The sequence below is a fragment of the Ictalurus furcatus genome, chromosome 7 (genome assembly GCF_023375685.1).
Source record: "Ictalurus furcatus strain D&B chromosome 7, Billie_1.0, whole genome shotgun sequence".
Taxonomy (NCBI): domain Eukaryota; kingdom Metazoa; phylum Chordata; class Actinopteri; order Siluriformes; family Ictaluridae; genus Ictalurus; species Ictalurus furcatus.
Window position 1 is genome coordinate 17,238,422 of NC_071261.1, and position 16,884 is coordinate 17,255,305.

A 16,884-nucleotide genomic window follows, 5' to 3' on the forward strand; every position below is an offset into this window, starting at 1 on the left:
CAGACCCATCTTTGAAGGCACGGCCACACAGACTGCTAACTGTCACTGTGCCAAGATATACTCGGTATAGTAAAGCTGTTTTCTTGTATCAGACCTGTGCGTTAACCCGGTAATGTTCAGAATGAACCATAGGATATTTTTTTTGGCCTCAGTTTATATTGAGTGTTTCTAATACCAGTGTAGTCCTATATCCATTATATAGGTAACATTATTATAACTGCTGGGATTGTGGAAATGGAAAAATCCACCATGAACAACTTGTTTTGCAATGGAATACTTTTTTTTTTAGTTTTCATGTTTGTCTGTTTTACTTTGGCTATCAGTTTTCTACATTACCCACAACGCCATCCAACTGCCTACTGATACTGATGTCTATAGTACATTTTAGGGTATTAGGGTGGCATGGTGGTGCAGGAGGTAACATTGCTGATCCATAGCTGAGGTTACTGTCTGTGTGGACGTTCACATGTTCTCCCCGTCATCAAGTGGGTTTACTCTGGGTTTTCTGGTTTCCTCCTGCCTCCCAAAAACAGGCATTTAGGTGGACTGTCTATGCTAAATTGCCCCTAGGTGTGAATGTGTGGATGTATTCCCACCTAGTGGTTGAAGTGTTCCCAGGATAGGTTCTGGATCCATCCCAAACCTGCCCAGGATAAGTTTCTGAAAAGAGCCTGTGTTTAAAGTAGGACCACTTTTCACTTCACAGTTTTTCACCCCCCAAAAAACAACCATATTTACATTTTCTTTAATAGTTCTTAACATGTCATGACATTGTTTATATTTAAGCATGGAGTCTTTAACCACTCCCTGCCTACCTCATATCGTACACACAGAAATGTTATCACAGGTTCTTTGCATCCCTGTTGGAAAACACCCTTGTCGTTTGAAAAAACAACAACAACACCCTTTTCCCTTCACCAGTCATGATCCTGTGCTGTGTGATTGGTGTCAGTAAAACGCACCTGGTTACGGTCATTGGTGTGTATATGTGTGATTGTGTCTGCTGGACGCTTTGCTGTTGGAGCATCACAGGCCGCCTGATGAATGGTGGTGCGATGTGGCGTGTCGATCGATACAGGGTGCTCTGTGGCTGAAGAGCAGGTGCGTCCTGCTGAGCTGGAAATCCCATTAAAATTCAGCCAGATCCAGGGAGCTGCTGTAGGGGGATGGAGCGCTGCTGATCCATGTCCCTTTGGAACCTGTAGACCTTGTTGCTAGCTGGCTAGGCTTAGATGAATGGGATCTTGGCTTGCTTAAATCTTCTTGAAACACTACCCTGATCAATAAATAACAGTGAAAGAAACACAACCCTCTACACAATTAATGTAGCAGTAGCCCATAGCATTGAGGTATGGGCAATTCTGTAAATATTTACATGGTTATCAAGTATTAAGTTTGGTATTGTGGAATGAATTTTGCCTGCTATAGCGTCTAACATGTGAAAGAGACTGTGTTCAGTCTACAGCACACTGGTGCATTTTGGAAGAATTATTTGTGCCTTAATTTCAGCCCAGTTACAGGTAACAGTGCTGAGCTATATAACAAACTCTATTTATACATAATTACATAATCACACCTGCTGTTGTTGTGGAGATATCAGGTTTCTGAAAAAGAGCTGACTTTCAAAGCCCATTATTTTTGTTTTCTCTTGGGAAAACTACCTTGTTTTTCCACATAACTAGTACCTTAGCATGTGAGTTCTCTTCTTATGCTAATTGCATCATTTAGGCCCTTTTAGTGCGGGCATGACGGCTGTACTTGTCTGTGACCGAACATGCATAGAATCCTGTGTGTAAACTGTGCTTGATTTATGAATATAATGTGTAAATGTACACCAAGTGTCCTGTCCCAGTGAGGATGGCATTGGTATGTAGTGTCCCTCTCTTTCTCTTTCACCAGTAGGGTCTTGAATGTGACACTCTATCTGCCACACATCTTTCACTGTCTTTCTCTGATGATACCAGCATGGTGACAGATCACCACGCATGCTTGTCATCCACTCACTGACAGGGGTGGAGTGGCAGGGCTTTGGTGCGAAGCCTTCTTTCCCTCAGCCAATCAGAATTCTGTCAGGCTCTATATAAACAAGTGTCCCCTAGGCTGATAGAGAGTACACTAGTGCAACTAGAGAGAGAAAGAGAGAGGGAGAGAGAGAGAGACTGGTGAGGATGATGGGGGTATACACACTGATTCAAACTGTGCATTTTTATGTGTTTGTGTGCACATGCCTGCTTCCATTATTATTATTATTATTATTATTATTATTATATTTCTTTTATATTCCATTTTCAGAAACGTTTTACTGGCCAAACCCAAATGATATTCACGTATATTAACTAATAGACATTAATGAACATTGTACATATAAGATCATCTAAATCTTTGTTTTATGTTTTATATGTATATTCATATTTGCATGCAAAATTTGCAAGGAGTTTGCTGCTCCCAAGCATTTTGCATCACAGTCTGAATTTTGCATCCATCCTGAAACTGGCACATGAATTCATATCAGAAGACTTCTTGAAAACCTCAATCTTTTAAAATGGCCATCCTTCATACTACAGAAGAGAAAATCCAAAATGTAGGAAGTGCTCATTTTAGCAGCGTGCAGGCACGAGATTGTATAGACAATATTTCTAGCCACCAAATGCCGAGCCATAACTAAAATGCTAAATTATTAAATTGATAAAATGCATGGATTTTGAGCTGGAGCAGTTTTTATTTATTTATTATTATTGCCATTCCCTTCTCCTACTGTCATGTCTAATTTTTTAAAGAGATATGAGAGATTTTACTTCAAGCGTTATTATTCATACATATGAAGTTCTATGCATGAATACATTCAAATACATTCAACTGACGTTACTGCTAATCGTGTGTTATGTTCAAACACTAGTCATTTGGTTAAAACGGTTAATTAGCATCAGCTACATAACAGCATTCCATGTCCTTCAATGTCTAGTCTGCTTCCTGCTTTAGATCACCTCGGCGAGTAGCTACTGAACTAGAATCAGTAGAATCGGCTCTCCTAAATCTTTTCTTCATTTCCGAGCCATGCAGCCAGCCCATGATGAGCAGCTCAGTCATTCTGAATGTGTGTGCAGCCAGGTGGCCTGGTATGCCCCTGGAAGCTTGAAGCTCTTAACCTCCTGCCATCGCTGCAATCCCATCAGCACTGTCACGCAATGGAGTACGGCTTATGGCTATCACCACCAACCCCCCTTCCATCCCTCTCTCTTGCTCTTTTGTGCTCTCTCTCTCCCTTCTGAGCTGAAGTCTACCATATATTGTAAAGCCACACAACTACTTGTGCTTAACAGCGGACTCCAGTTAATTTCACCTCCTCCCTACAGCTGTCAGTTTTTACTGTGGGGTGTGTGTGTGGATTTAATTTTTTCTTTTTACTGTGCGCTAGGCCTGTGTCCAGTGACGGTTAACAGACTCACTTCAGTAACAGCCCCCAGTTGTGGTAAAAAAAAAAAAAATTGTGTTCTGAAATACTGTCAGTATTATAATATCTAGGTATAAATCCCTGGATGAGGTCTAGTTGCTGTATGTAGTGGTGTTTTGCGCTGGGTATTCGGCAGGTAAGTGAACAATATAGTTCAGAACAATATAATCAGTACACTACGGTATACGGTATACTATTATATACAGTATACTACGGTAACTCAGATAACCACTCTTTACAGCTGTGGTGAGTAGAAAAGCATCTCGGAGAACACATGCCAAGTCTTGAGGTGGGTTTGCTACAACAGCAGAAGACCAAATGTTGTGAATATATGATTGGAAAACATTGCCTGGTCTTTTTCCAATTCTTCAGCTGACTAGTTTTGGTGAATTAATATATGTGCATTATCTAAGTATAAATGCAGTATTCTTTGCCAGTAACTTTCATCAACAAAGAGAACAGAAGGGAGGTGTTGGCGGTAAGCTGGGTGTTGGTTTCATGTCTATCCGTGTGGATAATTGAATGTTGGAGCATTCTTCCCTGCCTGTCTTTGTTGTTCAATCAATACAGGAGCTAATCTGTATTAGCAGAATTAGATGCTCTCAAACTCAGATGTCTGGAGCCTTTTAGACGCCTTGTACATGTCTGGTACTTTTTCCCCCCAAATCATATAGTGAAATCATCAGGCCTACATTATAGCAGGTGGATCCCACAAAATGTTTTAACACACACACAGAGAGAGAGAGAGAGAGAGAGAGAGAGAGAGAGAGAGAGAGATTCATCCTTCATCCTCTATAAGGTGAATTTAAAATGCATTACACACTGAAGTATCATTATATCATTAAATTATTTGGTTCCAAAAAAAGCTGTGGTTGCATCAGATACCTAGAGTAGTCAGTGCATATGCACAGAAGCCATGCAGGTTAGATGCTAGGAGTTTATTTATAAAGTGAACAGGATGCTGTGGTGAATTAGTATTATGGCCGAGAGGCCTGGCCTCTCTAATTGGAGGTGAAAGGAAGATGGTAATTAAATCTCAAAGGATAAAAATGGAGGCACCAGAATGGAAAAAACAACACACACACATCAAATGTGCACTCTCAGCGAGGGAGGCAACACACTCTCCCATGAGCTATGATCTAAGGAGGAGAGTTAACACACCTGTCCTAGTAGTGTGTCCGCATGTATGAGTAAATAGGTGCAACAAGCAGAGTGCTGCTGAAAACATCCACCATTGATCATTGTACTGTACACATTGTGCTCATTCATGTCATGTATGGTGTCTATGAAATGTCTTCAATTCATGAAACCTTGTCATTTATAAGTAATATCTAACTTGGTTTTTTAGATAAAGCATTTCATGAGTGTAATTACTGAGTCTACATTTAAATAGTTTTTGAGGTCATACATACAGTACAGTAGCGATGTGAACTTTTCTGTTCAGCAAATTCAGAGTTTCCTGTTCTCTTCTGAAATGATCAATAACTGGGATGGGATGGTTGGGAATAACTGGGAAGTTGTACCTATTTATTGAATGCTTACCCATCTACAGTGTGTCCCAAAAGTCTTCATACAGAGGGGAAATTAACACTTCCAAAATTTTTCATACTTAGTTTATAATATATATATATATATTTTCCAGATAGCCTTTAAGAACGCCTTTGATGAAAGAAGAAAGTATCGAAAACATTCTCATGGCTGGATCAGGAAGCTGTCGCAAGGTTGAGATGGACTTTATAGAGGAAACATGGCAAACATATCACACACAACACTGCTGCCAAACTTATTAACAAATTCAAAAAGACCGGACGTGTTGAGGACCAACTGAGAAGTGAACGTCCACGAACATCCACTGATGAAGGTACAACCGACGTGGTGCTGGTACACATAATCCCCTATGTATGGAGACTTTTGGGACACCCTGTACACCCTGAAAACCAGGTTATTTAAGAATTTTTGGAGACACTTAATTTGAAGGCTAACCAGAAATTTTTGAAAGGCTTGCGTCAAAACCCGTAGGATGACTTTAAATGTTTTATGAAACATTGTCTTACATAAAAGAGAGAAGAGAGAACAGCCCATAATTATCATTATTGTTAGACTGAGTGAGATCGTTACTGTTATTGTTCTTATTCTTATATTGCATTTTAATGTGTGCGTTTTTAATTATAGCACATTTGTGACATTCAAGGTATACATAAAGTTATGAATGCAAATTTAATTACCACTTTAGTTTGAGGGCAACAGGATCATTAATTTGGCTGGCATATGCACTTCATAAATAAGTGAAGTTCATTAGAATGAACCACCGATGCTTCAGCTGAATTGTTCATTCTCAAGTGTTCATGCTTCTGTATGAAGGAAATGCAGGAAAGAGGGAAAGATGGCAGGAGGACATTTTAAATAGAATTTCTCAATACTTCATTAATGTATTATTAGTAAAGACAAAATAATAACATTCAAGATACAGTAGAAAAAATCTCTAATGTATGTAAAGACAAAGTAATAGACATCATACCAAAGTTTGTCATTTCACGTTATTATTTAAGACAAAAAATAATTATGCAAATCGTATGAATGTGAAATTCCAATGTTACTGGATTTTCTTCCACTAGGCGCTGTAATTTGAGATTCTTGAAATATTACTATAGCGTGTCTCTGCTATTTCAGATTTGTGTAATATGTAATGGCTGAAAGTGGCTGGATGCATGCCTGGGACTGGCAGAGATAGTAAAATAGGAATTGATATATGGCCCGGTCAACCTTTGATGGAGGACATAAAAAGCTCAGTGCCGTCCAAGCAATTCTGGGGCACATTTAGATCCTCACACTGCTCTACAAGTGCACCACCAAACCAAAATACACACTCCACACACCACTCCAGCAAGCTGTGGAAAATAACTCTTAACAAAAACAACAGCTCACAGGTTACAGCAGCTTGTATACTAAACTAAATGTTTAGCTCAATGTAAAATAACACAAAGTCTGGATCGTATTTTATACCCAGAAAGGGCACATTTGCTAAACAACAACAATAACAACAAATAATGTAATAAGGCAAAAAAGTGGGCAAAAACAAACAAACAAACACAACAATAATAAAAAAAAAAAACCCAACAATAACTCATGGTAAAAAATTCATGGTGAAATGACAAGAAAAAAAAGTTACAATTCCAATTCCCTGGCTTTCAGAAGAGTGCTAATACTTTTTTGCAGCCACAAAATACAATTTTGTGATTGTACAATTGCACAACGATTTAAAATGTATATTACAGTTTAAAAATTAAAGTACACATTACATTGCATCATTTCAGAAGGCAAAGGTCAAGCCTTTTAAAGCTAAAGCAAGAGTTGTGATTCATGTTACGTTATTTTATGGTTACAGCAGTGTCAGGAGTTATGATACATGTGGTGTGATAGGAATCTGGACGATATCCAGCTGAAGAGTGAGAACACAGAGTATACTCTCGTATACTTTTATATGCACCTGATCAGTATGCCCCAAAACAAAGGGCATTGTAGTGTACATATATTAAAACAGTGGTTCTTTTCATGGCAGAAATAGCACTAACAAACCTCTGTATTCTGTTGGGATTCTCTAAGTACTATTAGGTCCTGTAGGTGAGCAGGTATGCAAAAGCTCACAAATGGAACCTTTAGCTTCTTAAATTTTTGCCAATTTAAAAAACACACTGTCTGTTACAAACACACTGTCTGTAAAAAACACAACTGTCTGTTGGTGCCAAAACTTCCTGGATGAAAAATAATTGATTGAATGAATGAATGAACACTTCAAAATTAGCCCGCATGCTTAATAACACACTAAGCTTGTTGGCACGTGCAATGTCCCAGACAGTCCATTTGAGAGTAAATTTGCATGGCTTTGTCCTCACTCTCCTCCCTCGGGAAGCGCTGAGTGGCCAGCCTTGTTGATAAGGGTAAATGCAGAGAGAAGGGTTGGCCAGTGGCTGGCAGCCACTCCAACAGCTGTGGCTAGCATTCCTCCTGGGCCACAGAGAGCAAATAGCCACATGCCCCAACTAATTTTGGGGGTAGTACAGGAGGGAATAGGCTGCGGTCATGCCATGTGCTCAAATTGTCGAGTGACAGGGACAATAGAATGGACCTTGGACTCTTTAATGGCTGCCTGTGTCCATGCATGGCCATTACATACAGGACACGGTAGCCAAATATATCCATATCTGAGATGACAGATTTATGTGTGTTTGAACAAAGTGTGGGACTGCTGGAGAGCATGAAAAAGAAGCTGAGAGGTCTGCGCCATAAATTAAGGGTAATGGGCTACCCTGTCAACGGCAGAAGCATGAACAAACTGTCAGATTTTCTAATATCAGATTGCCATGCTGCAGTTTAAGGAAAGGAGTTAGCATTTCAAGGCCAGTCTAGAGAGGAGCAGCACTACAATTGTGTGTTTTTATTTATGTCAAACCTTATTCACTTCATTAGCTAATGATCAAATCTTTCATGGCTTGTAATGTATAATTTTAGGTTATCAAGAGCAATGGGGAAATCGACATAATCTGATACTGTCACAAGGATGCTGGGAAAGATTTGGTAGTAAATGAAGTCCCATGTTGTATTGAACTTGATGAAATCAGCTCCGAATAGACTCTTGCATTTACATTATTTCAGGTTTGCTAGTTATTCTCTAGTTATTCTTCTGAAAATAATAGCAAGCTATTCTGTAAATGATATGAATGTAATTTAGTTTAGGTTTGTGGATAATTTAGTTGAAATTGTGGATATAGCTAGTGATGTGTGTTGTGATCAATTTCTCTGATTTATTTGGCAAAATGGCCTGTCATCTCTATGGAAAGGGAAGGCAACAGCCCTAGGTGATGTATCAGCCATTTAAGCATCTCCATGGTTGTACAGCAGAGGTGAATAAATGCTAAATGTTCTCCTGGGAGACAACATTCACCATCGCTCTGTGACTAGTGGTTTGAAAAGCATCTTGTGCATCAGAGAAAGCATGTGTTGGTTTCCACACAAAGCTGATACAAGATGGGAGTGAAAAAGAGTCTAAAATGTAAAAACAGGTATAAATGTTACTATTTATAATCTTCTTTCTTAAGTCACTAGCTAAATGTCTGAATATCTGAACAGCTCGATTGGAACAGAGCTGCTCCTGCTTTCTGTAGAACAAAGTCAAGCTCAGCCATCACTTTTCCCCTTATTCTTTCTTCTTCTTGGCCAGACATTCACATCCATTTGTTTGGATCACTTCCGCTTCAGGAGCGCTAATCCGCTAACTGCTTCATTCATACGGATGACATCATCAAATCCTTATTCCGATACAGGCTGACTTAATCCTGCTCATTCTCTCCCTGACTGAGTCTATTATGAAACACAAATCCTCTAGGTTTCAAGCCAGGGCCTGAACTGTGCTAAAAAAGCACAGGGACTGTTGGTTCCCTCAGCATCTGAGAACCGTGTCTGAACATTCACACTAGGATTGAATCCTGCATGGCAAAGCTCACAAGTCTATTACCGGTATCTAATTGTGTGCTTACACAGGTCTTGCATTGAATGAGTGAGGATTTTTAATGATTACTGCTGCGAATGAAAGAGCAGAGAGCAGGTCAGGGCGTGAATCAGTATGCTTGGCTGCTCGTGTATACAGTAGGTCATAACTGGTGATCATATAGAGAGTACATTTTCTATATAGAGAGTATGTTATCTTATTGCGTAATAGTGATAGAGATAAAAGAGCACCACACATACAAATACTCAAAACAACACAGATGGAAATACTTTCACATTCACTATTGTTATCATCTTATTCGAGCAACGCAATTCACAGCGTCTTGCTCTCATCTTTAATGACCTGAACACTGATACTGTTCTCTGAGCTCAGGTCAGCCATCCTCACTCTCTCTAGTAAATCTGGCATTTAAACGCCATAGCCTGAGCTTTGACACATGAAAAAACTGACCTGCGCTATTGTTTTTATTTAATTTAGGCTACTTAAGACCATTGGATGTTTTTTTTACAGGCTGGGCATGATATCTGAGTACCCCAAGCGTGTTCAACCATGTTTTTAGAACGATCTCATCTACACTAGGTACAATGAATGTAGTATTAGGGTCATTCTATCTCAAGTGGTCTAATAATTGCAAAGTTGGTTGCTTTATCATTTTTAATTATTCTACTGTATTTTTTTTTGTTGAGTGATTACCTCTATGTATTGACACTGCAAAATCACCAGTATTTAATTTTTTATATTACTTTTATTTTACTTGGTGTCATGTCACAACAAATTTTGGAAACCTCAATATCTCGGCTCAGGATGGTCCTAGCTCCTTGGAACAAAAACTGATCTCTGTTCCTTAGACTTAGAACTTAAGTCTAAATGTAATGCTCAAGATTGCTCACAGTTCCACTTTTAGGGTCAGTTTATAATGGGAAGGGTTCGAGGCTCAGTCTTAATTTTTTTTTAGGGGGTACCTGTGTCACAAGTAAGTGTAGGGTACAGGGTAACAGGGTAAGTGTAGTGTCACAACCTTCTCTTTGTGCTTGAATACTCATTTATAATATCATCCTTAGGTCCGGATAGAGATCCAGTCTAAAAAAGATTTAAGATTTTTAAGATTTGAACCATTTGGATCTCATACATAAAGATCTGAAAATATGATATGATGATAAATGCTATATATGTATTAGTGCAGTGTGTAGAGTCATTCCACGTACTAAATCATGTGCACTATCATAAGTGGCCATTTTACACCATCATCTTTACACCATCCTCACCTTAAGCCACCACAGTAGCTGGTCTATTCAAACCGAAGTAGGATGGGGGGGAGAAAAAAAAACCTCATCACTTGCACAGAGGGAGGCCAAACTATCTATAACATCTTATCATATATTCCTAGGTATCATTAAAACTGCATGCTCATTATAGCAACGAGATAATGTTTATTTTACAATAATCCTTACACAAGTGTGCGCACAGCTTTTGGGATCATAAATAATCAAATCCACAACCCTGAAATCAAATGAAATATTTACACTGCAACCACTTTGTCGATGCTATGAAAGAATCACAGTCACTTGTTATCTTCACAGAGAAAAAAAAAAGATGATAGGGTTCTGTGATATGCTGTTTTACATCTACCATTGAGGTTTAGGGAAAATATTCTGTTAATTTGTGCACACACAGCCCTTGATGATCTACAGCTAAAGGCGGTGTCATGTATTAGTGCTATAATATAATGCACTGATATAGTAGAAGGCATGATTCTGCTGCTTGTGACGGCTGCAGCTGTATAAGCACTGTGGGTTACTCATGTGACTGCTATGAAAACATGGAGCACACATGATAGTGGTGAGAATCTAAAACACAATGTCTTCTACCCTCACTCATTCTCCTCCAGAAGGACCAAATGCAGACTCTTCCAAAAAAACATCCTCTGATATTTTGCTCTTTACAGTCCCCTCTGAAAGTATTGGAACAGCAAGGCCAATTCTCTTGTTTTCGCTATACATTGAAGACATTTGGGTTTGAGATCAAAAGATGAATACGAGAATAGGTCGGAATTTCAGCTTTTGTTTCCTCATATTCCTCAAACAACTTAGAACATGCCAGCTTTAGTGGCAGACCACCTAATTTATAGGTGAGCAAAAGAATAGGAACAAATGGACTTAAAGTAAATGAAAGTAAATAATGTTTAATATTTGGTTGTAATATTCCTTGCTTGCACTAACTGCAACAAACCGGTGACTCACTGACATCACCAAACTGTTGCATTCTTATTTTGTGTTGCTTTTCCAGGCTTTTACCACAGCTTCTTTCAGTTGTTGTTTATTTCAGAGGGCTTCTCCCTTCAGTGTTCTTTTCAGGAGGTGAAATGCTGCTCATTTGGGTTAATCTGGGTTAATCGTCTTTGTTCTCAAACCCAAATGTCTTCAATGTATGGTGGAAAAAAATTGAATTGGCCTTGCTGTTCCAATACTTTCGGATGGGACTGTATCATGTCTAGATTTTGCAGAAACCTTATTATTTACTTTTAGGGCACTTTAAAAAAAATGCATTCTGTTTTCCTACATATATTCATATATATAAAAATGATATTTATAAGGTCAGACATGGCTCAATTTAAACACTTCACACTTTACTCACTCTAATATTCACAATTATGGCTGCAGAACTTTAGGAACATTAATGGGATTTTTTGAACATCTTGAAATGCGTTTCATTTAAGCCTCGTAGAGAACTAAAAATGCATGCAAATTGTGTAATACAGTCCTGTGAAGTTCTCATGCAAACTTTAAATCGTGATTACATATTTAGAAAAGTCATATTTATATATACAAAGAGTCATATTTATAAACCCTATTATTTCCTTGTGTATGTCAATCTGCATTTTTGTTTGATTGTCTGGTTTTATCCCATTTAGCCAGAGCAAAGCTGTCTGTATTTTATTCCCATGTTTTTAATAAGAATTGTTATCAGTGGACACAGCCATTTAAAAGAGAAACGCAAAGATATACATGCCTGTAGCAACTTTTTAGTGCTGCATACTGTGGGAAAAAAAAGTGGTTAATGATTCATTATTGATTTGTTGCCTTCTATCACTTAACTTCATGTTTATTTCTGTATTATCAAGATGCCATCAAGCAGATATTAAAGTCCCTGTAAAGTGCCTTGAAACGTGCAGCCTTATTTTATGTGTTGATGGAATTTCCAATGAAACAAGAAGTCAGGGCGGGGCATATCGAGTGGATCCGCAACCTTTTTAAATAGCCAATAGCGTTTAACCTACATCAGAGCCTGGGCTGAGCCGTACTCGACAGTTAGTCACAAAACCATGAGCTGGCACAAATACCTCCTTCTTCAAAGTGAATGAAGCCATTTCCTTCTTAACGAACTTACAGTTGGAAAACTGAATAAACTACACTTGTTCAAACAGCCAAAGAGACATTTACAACCCATGCTTGCTGATATGATTTCAACTTCAGCAAGGTGATTTTTATAATGTTGGGGGTGGGACACTTCAGATTCTAGAGAGCTTTGTTCATGTCATCAAAATTGTTGATCCGTATCAGTGGTAGAGTGAGACTGTACATTTTCAATGCATTTATCTTCTAAATGTGAATTTTGTCATTGTTTTTGAGCATACTAGCTTATAGATAACCTTAAGGCGAACATATTCCTACTAAAAGTCCCAAAACTTCCATTTTGATTTCATGGGGACTTTAAGGATGGGAATACACTTATACAGAACACACTAAACAGAGCATGCTGTCATAGAAAAATAATCAAGGACGGATACTTTTATCTTGTTTTAGCAATTTAGGTTATCACTTATGAGACATCTACTGTGTTAGCATGTGACTGGCAAGACTGATGGTGTTTGTGGAGAAGAGGAGAAGTTACAGGAGTCTGTTAAGTCTAATCATATGTGATGAAACACACAAACTTTACACATGAAGTGGGCTACGCTCAATGTATTAAAAAAAGAGGTGAAATTAACTCAAGTCCAATCCCACAGTTACACTAGTAAGCACTGTGCTTAGTACATCTTGTCACAAAAGTATTCTTATGTATTAATCCAAATCTAAATATTTTAGTCTGCTGGGCTGCTGAGCTTTTTTTTCTTTTTTTCTTTTCTTTTTTTTTACAGTGCAGGTGTGACTTTAGGTTCTTGAGCCCCTTGGAGAAGTTTTCCAACTGATAAATATAGAATTTTCTCACAGTTTGCTCTTTTCTTTAGTTAAATAACACAGGGGCCATCTTTAAAGGAAGTACGGCTGCCACACTGTGTTCTAGACTCACTCAGTAGCATTTAATGAACACATCAAGCATTCTCAGCATGCGTTCCAATTGTGAAACATTACACCGATCAGCCATAACATTAAAACCACCTGCCTAATATTGTGTAGGTCCCGCTCGTGCCGCCACAACACTGACCCATCGAGGCATGGAATCCACAAGACCTCTGAAATTGTGCTGTGTTATCTGGCACCAAGACGTTAGCAGCAAATCCATTAAATCCTGTAAGTTGTGAGGTCGGGCCTCTACGGATCGGACTTGTTTGTCCAGCACATCCTACAGACTTGTTTGTCATGTTCCTCAAACCATTCCTGAACAATTTTTGCAGTGTGGCAGGGCACATTATCCTGCTGAAAGAGGCCACTGCCATTAGGGAATACTGTTGCCATGAAGGGGTGTACTTAGTCTGCATCAATGTTTAGGCAGGTGGTACATGTCAAAGTAACTGGTTTCCCAGAAGAACATTGCCCAGAGCATCACACTGCCTCCGACGCCTTCTTCCCATAGTGCATTTTGGTGCCGTCTCTTCTCCAGGTAAGTGACTCACACGCACCCGACCGTCAACTTGATGTAAAAGAAAATGTTATTCATTAGTCAAGGCCTCCTTCTTCCATTGCTCCATAGTCCAGTTCTCACCGTCCGATGCTCACGTGCCCATTGTAGGCACTTTCGGTGGTGGTCAGGGGTCAGCATGCACACGTTGAGCCAGTCTGTGGCTACGCAGTCCCGTACACAGCAAACTGTGATACACTGTGTGTTCTGACATCTTTCCATCATAGTGCGATTGGGATTCTGTTGGATCAGATCAGATGGGCTAGCCTTCACTCCCCACATGCATCAGTGAGCCTTGGGTGCCCATGACCCTGTTGCCGATTCACCAGTTGTCCTTCCTTGGACCACTTTTGGTACATTCTAACCACTACATACTGGGAACCCCCCATAAGACCCGCCATTTTGGAGATGCTCTGACCCAGTCATCTAGCCATCACAATTTGGCTCCTTGTCAAAGTCACTGAGATCCTTACGTTTGCCCAGCATTTTTCCTGCTTCCTTCGAGGACTGACTGTTCACTTGCTGCCTAATATTTCCCACCTCTTGACAGGTGCCATTGTAACGAGATGATCAATGCTATTCACTTCACCTGTCAGTTGTTTTAATGTTATGGCTGCATGGTGTATATGTGGGATCATAATTTCATATAGTAAATCAGGCTCTGAATCTGCTTCCTATTAGCTGTGGATGTTGGGTATTAGAATATGTGAAAGTTAAAGTGTTAAAGAATTTTAAGGGGATTAAGGAAAAGAATTTAAGCATTTTGAGGCAGCTTGTCTGCATGTACAGCTTAATCATAAAGCTTATCAGATGCTTGGTGATGATTCAGAAGTTTGGCTCCTTGTAGTAAATGCTATTAAGTTTGGAAAGACTGTTAGGAATTAATTCATTCATGAAATTCAGTTGGAATGAAGATCTCATATGCTAATGAAGAATCTTTTCATCCATCATAACCCTTGCTTACCCTATGCTTATTTTTGCCATTTTTTATTTTTATTTTGATAACTATGGTTAACAATCAAAATAAACGTAACCGTTTCAAAAAGATATGTGGTGTTTTATGTCGGTTTTAAGACAGATAGATTGTGGATGCACATAAACCTGTTGCTCAATGATAAGACTTCTGACTGGTGTAGGGACTGGATAACAAAGCGTGTGTTTGGCCAAAAACTGCTGTTTATGGTACAGCTGATTTCCACCTTGAAAATCAGCTTGACTGTTAAACTGTGAAGCTATGAGTGGATTTGCAGTTGTGATTTTTTTTGGCACAGATTTCAGTGTCATTCAATTTAAAGTAAGTTTCTATGCTGAATAATTCCTAAATTATTAAGCAGTTTGTAAGACGTGAACTTTCACGGCATGGGCAACATGACAGATTTCTCAAGATCGTCTCAAATCAAACTTGCTGTTGTTGATCTATGTTGTAAAGGAACCTATGTGATGATATGACCCTGTGCTGGGATAAAAATGAGAAATGCCTTATACCACCCACTAAGCTGCAACGTACCGGCTCTGTGTGCGTGCGTGCATGAGTGTGTGTGTGTGTGTGTGTGTGTGTGTGTGTGTGTGTGTGTGTGTGTGAGAGAGAGAGAGAGAGAGAGAAAGAGAGATATGTAGTGCCCCCTCTGCAGCTAGCAGCAGCAGATAAGCGAGCTGGAGAGATGTGCAGCCCCCCAGGCACTCATGTTTTAGAGGCGCCTTTTTGAAATGCCACGGGACACACACATACACATACACGCATATAGACACACAAACACACACTTTTGATTCCTTATCAGGGCCCCATGCACTCCCTCACACATAAACACTTTCTAACCTGCTTTCGGTCACTTCATGTCACACATACACACACACACACACACACACACACACACAGAGACAGACACACACACACACGCACACACACTCACCTGCTGAGGCCCCTCACGCGAGAACCCAGGTTTGCAGATGTAGAGAGAAGTGAATCCCCCCCCCCTCCCCTGTGGTTTTTAGCTAATCCTTTCCCAGGTTAATAGAGCACTGACCTCCTGCAGGCCCTCCTGCTCTGATCTTATCACTGCTCTCTTACAGGCTACTGTGCACTTCAGTAGATTTCAAAGTCCAAGGCAATAATAAAGCCCAGTGATGACCTGGAGCACAGCAAGGTCAATCTGATAACTGAATCGAAGGCCATTTGGCTTGTCTTCTAAACCTACATTTCAGCCAATCAGGGAACAGTTTTTGTTTTGTGCGTGCGTTGGATACCTTTATCAATCGTGTGAAACAGAGATGGTTTCTGTATGGTATGGTATATGTGCCACGTTTATTAAACTGCAGGAAGCACAATCAAACATTTAAGCTACAAAAAAATCACTGTGGAAGAAATGAATGAATAAATGAATGAATGAATGAATATCAACAAAATTATACCAAGTGAATTGTCATAAATACAGTTGAATTCATCTAATAAAACATTTCTCATCCTAAGACATTACGAAACAAATATGAGATATGTTTCCATCACTTGGGTAGAGATTAATCTTTGTTCCAGAACATTTACTGCTCATCTCTGTATTTCTTTGCAAATTCCAAACTGGTTTTCCAATTATTATTCCTCATGAGTGGTTTGCATCTTGTGATATGGCCTCTGTATTTCTGCTCTCAAAGTGTTCTTGTAATGGTGAATTGTGATACTTTCACCCCTGCCCTGTGGAGCTTGTTGTGATGTCACTGACTGTTGTTTTGGGGTTTTCTTCACAGCTCTCACTGTTTGTCATCAGCTGTTGTTGTTTTCCTTAGCTGACCTATACAGTGTCTGCTGCTCAGTACACCAGTACACCTTTCTATTTCAGGACATTCCAAATTGTTGTATTGGCTATGCCCAATGTTTGTGCAATGCCTCTGATTGATTGTCCCCGCTTTTCTCAGCTTCAAAATGGCTTGCATTTCTCGCATGTTGGCTTATCCTTTTTAGTAACAGATGCAGTCTACACAGGTGAAACTGAAGGCTAAAACTAAGCGTAGATGTTCAGAGCTATTTATTATTTAAACAATCAATCTAACAGGACACACCTGGGCAACAAGAAACACCTGTCAGTCACATGTTCCA